Here is a 7304-nt window from a genome sequence, read left to right as displayed (position 1 = left end):
TTGTGAAAAGATCGTTGAGGTCTTCTATGTATATGAAAAGTCTTTTAATGATTGTTTAAGAAACCTTGATCGAGTTTTGCAGGGATGTGAGCAAACTAACCTTGTCTTGAATTGGGAGAAGTGAAACTTTATGGTTAATGAATGTATTGCCTTGGGTCATAAAATTTCTGAAGGAGGTATTGATGTGGACATAGGCACATAGCTAAAGTTGATGCAATTGAGAAAATGCCATGTCATAAAGATATTAAAGGTATACGTAGTTTCCTTGGTCATGCTGGTTTCTATAGGAGGTTTATTAAAGACTTCTCTAAAATTTCTAGGCCTTTTCCAAATCTTTTACAAAAGGATGTTCCTTTTGTTTTTGATGATGATTATGTGGAAGCCTTTGAAACACTCAAGAAAGCCTTGACTTCTGCACCTATTGTTCAACCACCTCATTGGAACTTACCTTTTGAAATTATGTGTGATGCTTGTGACTATGCTGCTGGTGCTGTTCTAGAGCAAAGAGTTGATAAAATATTAAACTTATCCATTATGCTAGCAAAACCCTAGACAGTGCCCAAGGAAATTATTCTACTACTGAAAAAGAATTTTTAGCAGTTGTGTTTGCTTGTGATAAATTTAGATCTTATATTGTTGATTCCAAAGTAGTTGTTCACACTGATCATGCTGCTATAAAATATCTTATGGAAAAGAAAGATGCTAAACCTAGACTCATTAGGTGGGTTCTCTTGCTACAAGAATTTGATTTACATATCACTGATAGGAAAGGAGCTGAAAACCCCGTAGTTGATAACTTGTCTAGGTTAGAAAATATTCTTGATGACCCACTACCTACCGATGATAGTTTTCCTAATGAACAATTGGCTGCAATAAATGTTTCTCACAACACACCTTGGTATGGTGACTATGCTAATTATATTGTTGCTAAATACATACCACCAATTTCACATACCAACAAAAGAAAAAATCTTTTATGATTTAAGACATTACTTTTGGGATGACCCACATCTTTATAAATAAGGAGCAGATGATATTATTAGACGTTGTGTACCTATGCATGAACAGGAACAAAACCTACGGAAATGCCACTCCGAAGCTTATGGAGGACATCATGCAGGAGATAGAACTGCTCACAAGGTATTGCAATCTGGTTTTTATTGGCCCATTCTGTTCAAGGATGCGTGTAAGTTTGTTTTATCTTGTGATGAATGTCAAAGAATTGGTAATATTGATAAGCGTCAAGAAATGCCTATGAATTATACACTTGTTGCTGAACCATTTGAATTTTGGGTGTTGATTATATGGGACCTTTTCCTTTCTCTAATGGGTATACTCATATTTTGGTTGTTGTTGATTATGTTACTAATTAAGTGGGTAGGGGCTATTCCAACTAGTAGTGCTGATCACAACACTTCCATTAAAATGCTTAAAGAAGTTATTTTCCCTAGGTTTGGAGTCCCTAGATATTTAATGACTGATGGTGGTTCACACTTTATTCATGGTGCTTTCTGTAAAATGCTTGCTCGGTACGATGTTAACCATAGAATTGCATCACCCTATCACCCACAATCTAGTGGTCAAGTTTAACTTAGCAATAGAGAAATAAAATTAATATTACAAAAAACTGTGAATAGGTCTTGCAAGAATTGGTCTAAGAAATTAGATGATGCACTTTGGGCCTACATGACAACTTATAAAAATCCTATGCGGGTGTCTCCCTATAAAATGGTTTATGGAAAAGCTTGTCAGTTACCTCTTGAGTTAGAACACAAAGCATATTGGACAATTAGTGAACTCAAATATGACTTCAAACTTGCTGGTGAAAAGAGGCGATTTGATATTAGCTCACTAGATGAATGGATAACCCAGGCTTATGAAAATGCTAAATTGTTTAAAGAAAAAGTTAAAAGATGGCATGATAAAAGAATCCAAAAGCGGTAATTCAAAGTGGGTGAATATGTTCTTTTGTACAGCTCTCGTTTGAGATTCTTTGCAGGAAAACTTCTCTCCAAATGGGAAGGACCATATATTATCGAAGAGGTCTATAGTTCTGGAGCTATCAAAATAAATAACGCCGAAGGTACTAACCCAAAGGTGGTCAATGGGAAAAGAATTAAACACTATATATCAGGTACGCCTATTAATGTTGAAAGCAATATTATCCAAACCATGACACCGGAGGAACATATAAAAGAAACCTTCGGGAACACTTCAGAATCGTGAAAAAAAGGAGGTACATGATACGGTAAGTAAACGGACTCCGAAAAAATTGCAAAAATATTTTCTGTCAGTTTTGGAATATTACAAAAATTAGGAAAATAAGAAACAACCAGGAAGGAACCCGAGGTGGGCACAAGACACCATGGCGCGCCTCGGCCCCCTGGCGCGCCCAGGTGGGTTGTGCCCACCTCGGAAACCTTCCGGACTCTGTTTCTTCCCGTTCTCCTTGTTTCCCAAGATAAACAAATCTTTATATACCCCCGAACATATTGACCACCGTATCGAGAGAATATCATGTTCTTCTTTTTGCTGTTTTCTGTCAGATATAAAAATATGTCGTCTCAAGACTCGGAGGGTGAGAGCTATGTCGCTGATTATATTGCAAACCCTAAGGTTTATGGAGATGTGGAACATTATGGTTGGACCACAGAGTAAGATGAATACTATGATCGGAAATGGAAAGAAGAGACAAGCTCAGATGAGGATGAGGTTCCATTACCCCAACCTGGGGGCATGCACGTGGAATTCAAAAAGTCAAGTCTCCCTAATAAATCAAAGAAACCTAAGATCCAGTTTATCCCTTTTTTATCTCTTGCAGGAAAACAAGCAGGAATTACGCATAAATATATTAAAGTTTGAGAAAGAGATGGATGACTTGAAGGAGGAAAATTCTATCGTCAAGTGTAAGCTCAGGAAGAAAAATACTCATACCTCATCACCACCAGCATGTTCATCTTCACCATCAAAGGAGATTTGAGTATCGGGTATGGGCACTCCCCTTGGCTTGAGCCAAGCTTGGGGGAGGTACCCCGGTATCGTATCACACCACCATCTTTGCCTTTATTTACCGTAGTTTGGTTTTAGTTATCTTTTGATTTAGTTGAATAATAGTTTAGTTCAATCGTCTTTTTTGAGAGTTTGCTTAGTGATCTATCAATCTATCTATGTAATCGTGTGCGAGATATATAGTAATGTTTAGTTTGAGTTTTGCTTTCTTTACTTCCATGTTGCAATAGAATAAAAGGAAATAAATGAAAAATATCATATGATAATCTTATGTTAAGTAATTGCATCACATAAGGAAAAGTATAAGTAGTAAAATTTATTGGAGATTTACAAACATAGTATTGGTCAATGATGCAATTCATGAAATAATTAATAAGGGTAGGCAAGATTCACATGCAAATACACTATCATGGACATATTTTATGATTGTGGGCCCCCATCAAAATATTATATGCCAAAATTGTTGACGTTAGACAAGGAAGACAAGGTAATGACTTATGCTTGTTCATATTCACACAGAAGTTATACTGCCACAGATCCTTTAACATGTTGTGAGATCCTCAACTTTTGCTACAGTAATGTATGTAATTAAGCTACAGTGATCCCACACTAATGATGCCACATCACCGTGATTTCTATCGTCAATCTTGTGTTAGTTCGAAATCGAGTCAAATTCCAAATTTAAAATTATGTCAAACGAGGAAAGTTTCGAATGCAAAATTAAAAATGTCGGATGAGTTACAAATATTCCCTAATGATTTAAGAAGTTGAATCGGGTATTTTTAGAAATGATTTAGAACCTCTAAATGAATAAAACATAAACTATAAAAAAAGAACTAATGAAAATAAAAAAGAAAAGATAAAAAAGGAACTAAAGCCCCCCTCCCCCCCCGGGTCGAGGCCCAACCTCGCTTACCCCAGTCGGCCGGCCCACCCCAACCCCCCTAGGGTACTTAACCCCACTACCAAACCATAGCCCAAACCGCCCCTCCCCCACTCCCACTCCCCACCCAGCCGACAACCTTCCCACCACGAGCCACCCCCTAACCCCCACCCAGCGAGCTCCCCTCCCCTGCCTCGCTCGTCCTGTTCCCCTCGATCTCTCTCCCAACCACGAGGGAACCACCCTAGTTCCCTCCCCTCGTCTCCCACCCCTCGCTCACGCAGGACCCTCCCATCGCGAGCCACATCGCCTCCCTGGACCGAAGCCATCCCCACATCGCCTCCCTCTCGTTCCCTCCCCTCGCGCGACCCCCACTCTCCCATTGCCCCATCGTCACGCTCTCTCCCCCTGGGTCGAGCCCCCTGCCTCCCCTCATCTCTCGCGCACCGGCCTGGCTGCCCACATCTCTTTGCGACAGGGCCGCTGCTCTTCCGTCGCTGGCCCTACACCACCTGCGCCGACCGGCTCGCTCGCCGCATCACTACCTCCGCGAAGCGCCGGGCCGCCCCACCGCCGGCCGTCAGCGGCCGGTTTGCACCACTCCGGCGTCCCCCTCCTTCAGCGCCGGAATCGCACCGGATTCGACCGCCGAACCCCACGCCACCGTCAGCCGCGACATCGCCCCACCACGTCGGCCCTCCTCGGCCTTTCCTCCGGCCACCTCCGGCCCCTCACCACCTCTCCATCGCCGGTGAGCCTTCGGGCTCCTCCCGTCTCTACTCCTCTCCCTCTCTCCACCCCGGGCCTCGCCCCCTCGCACCCATCGTCTCCCCACGGCCACCGGCGAGCCCCTGTGGCTGGCCTAGCACCGCCACCTGCCTGTGCGTGTGTGTGTGTGTGGCCATGAGCCATTGACTAGTGGGGCCAACCCCCCACTGTCTATGACACAAGGGCCCCACCCCCTAAACGGATTAATATATATATATATATATAATAAAATAAAAAATGTATGTTTTTATTCATAAAGTAAATAATAAATAATTAGATATATTATTTAGTTAATTAATTAATTAATTAAATAGATAAATTAGTAATCTGTTAATATGGGTAAATAATTATCCTAATAGAGTATGACACGTGGGTCCCCCACTAAATTAATTTGATTAATTAATAAATTAACCCTAATTAAAAAGTTGTGTCAATGACACGTAGGACCCACCGGTTAGAGTTGATCACTCAACTGCTGATGTCAACATGACATCATGCTCAGGTCATAATAGCATTTAATTGAATTAATTAAATCTGTTTTTTTACTTCCTAAATATTAATAAAACTTTAAAAATTAATATAAAATAAACCGTAGCTCAAATCAAAATATTTTCAACATGAATGTTGATCAGCAGAACGAGACGAACCCGGATACGCGGTCCATTCGTGTGTCACACGTCCCTAGCATAGCAAATGTGGAACTTTTCCATCGTTTTCAGTCTCACCGGTAGTAGCCAGAGACCCGGGAAATATCATCTGATATTTTGCCGACCCGTCTATGATGGATGTTGTTGCGTTAGCTCATGCCTAGCCTGCATATTTCCATGTCATGCTTAGTGTTGTACCTGTTGTTGTTATTTATTGTTTCTCCCCCCTCTTCTTACCGGTGGACCCCCGAGACCAACGCTGCTGTCGGGTACATCTACGACCGTGCTGACCAACCCTTTGCCGCAGAGCAACAAGGCAAGCAAACCCCCTTGATCATCCTTATATCGCCTATGTCTTTCTTCCTCCTGCTCGCATTAGAATTTTGCTACTGTTGTAGTTAGCTCCTATATCTAATGCATAGCCTATCTTTGATGAACTGCTACTTTCAGTACTATATCTTTAAACTGTTTAGTATAGGTGGAGCAGGCATCCCCTCTGACCCCTTAGTCCAGTTGCCCCGCTTATTTGTCGAGTCTCGATCCCTGATCGACGAGCCAGATCCGACAAAGCACTCACCCCCTTAGTTGTACGACGCTACAGAGCTACTATCGGGTAGCGAGGGTGATACCTCGCGAAGTACACAGGATGATATCTCTGTAGTATAGCTAGTCGGTCGTGGTTATCAAGGGTGATTCCTCTTTCACCATTCCCAGCGATGCCTCTGTCGTGCAACTCCTCAAGTGTGGGACCCCCGAGGGTGATTCCTCTAGGTCCACCTTGACGGGTACATCGTTCGGAATCCAACGAGGGTGATACCTCAGATTCCCCGTGATGTTTCTACAACACAGTTACTTGACCATGTTACTGGGATCTTTGATGAATAGATGTTAGGCGGGTGGATTCCCGCGTGTTTGTGTCGATGACATTATTCAAATGATAATGGATTTGGGTATTTGATCTGGGTTGGTCAGATACCTTTTCGCACTAACCGGCTACGCGGGAAGAATTATGGGTACTCGACGTCGTGGTATGAGCCGAAGCTCTTCAGACGTCGGCGATGGAGCGGCGCATGCCCGAGTGGTCATGAGATGCATCACTCTTGTATTAAGGGGTGCTAGGATTGACATCAACCGCCCACGCATCGTGCAAGAGCACAGAGGGCAAGTGGGCCCATGAACCCTTTGTGCTAAGGAGTTAGACCAGCGGGCTGGCCTCTCTCCTGAGCTAGGTGGGGCTGCGACGTGTCGATATTCCGAGGCCGGGCATGAACCAGAAAAGTGTGTCCGGCTAGAGTGTTATCGAGCGTGACGGGAAACTTGGTGCACTCCTATAGGGATGAAAATTAAATATTCAAATAGCCGTGTCCATGGTTACAGGACAACTTGGAGTTGTGCCTTGATCTTATACAACTACAATTGTTACTTAACTGGATTTGTTGCTCCGGGATTGCTTCCTCGCAGGGAGTCGAGGGAGGATCTCTCGGCGTGACCTCATATTAATATTGTTGCAACAATATGACTATTATTTGTGTTCCTTGCTCTACTCTCGTCTATTGCTGCAAGACCCTTGAATATGCTAGTCTTCGAAAGGACTAGACCTTCTCTATCTATTCTCGCATTGCTGCAGTGAGTCTACATATAAACCCCTTCTTTGATACCGATGCATACTTAGCATAGTTCTGATGTAAGACTTGCGAGTACTTTGGATGAGTACTCACCGTTGCTTTGCTCCCCCTTCGTCCCCTTGATCCGTTGCTATGACCAGATAATGGAGCCTAGGAGATGGAGTTTCCTGCCGACACCTGCCACCCCGATGGTGAGTTCTCCGTGGAGGCCGCTGAAGACCAGGAGTAGTTTAGGAGGTTCCCAGGCAGGAGGCCTCGCCTCGTTCGATCGTGTTTCTTTTGTGCTAGCCTTCTCTAAGGCACCCCATGTTTTATGTCTGTACTCAGATATTGTTGCTTTCACTGACTCGTGTGTTTTTCGAGCTTGTGTAT

This window comes from Hordeum vulgare, chromosome 7H, assembly GCF_904849725.1.
Source record: "Hordeum vulgare subsp. vulgare chromosome 7H, MorexV3_pseudomolecules_assembly, whole genome shotgun sequence".
In the NCBI taxonomy this organism is placed as follows: Eukaryota; Viridiplantae; Streptophyta; class Magnoliopsida; order Poales; family Poaceae; genus Hordeum; species Hordeum vulgare.
The sequence above is the reverse complement of the archived record's forward strand: the minus strand, read 5'-3'. Positions refer to the sequence as shown.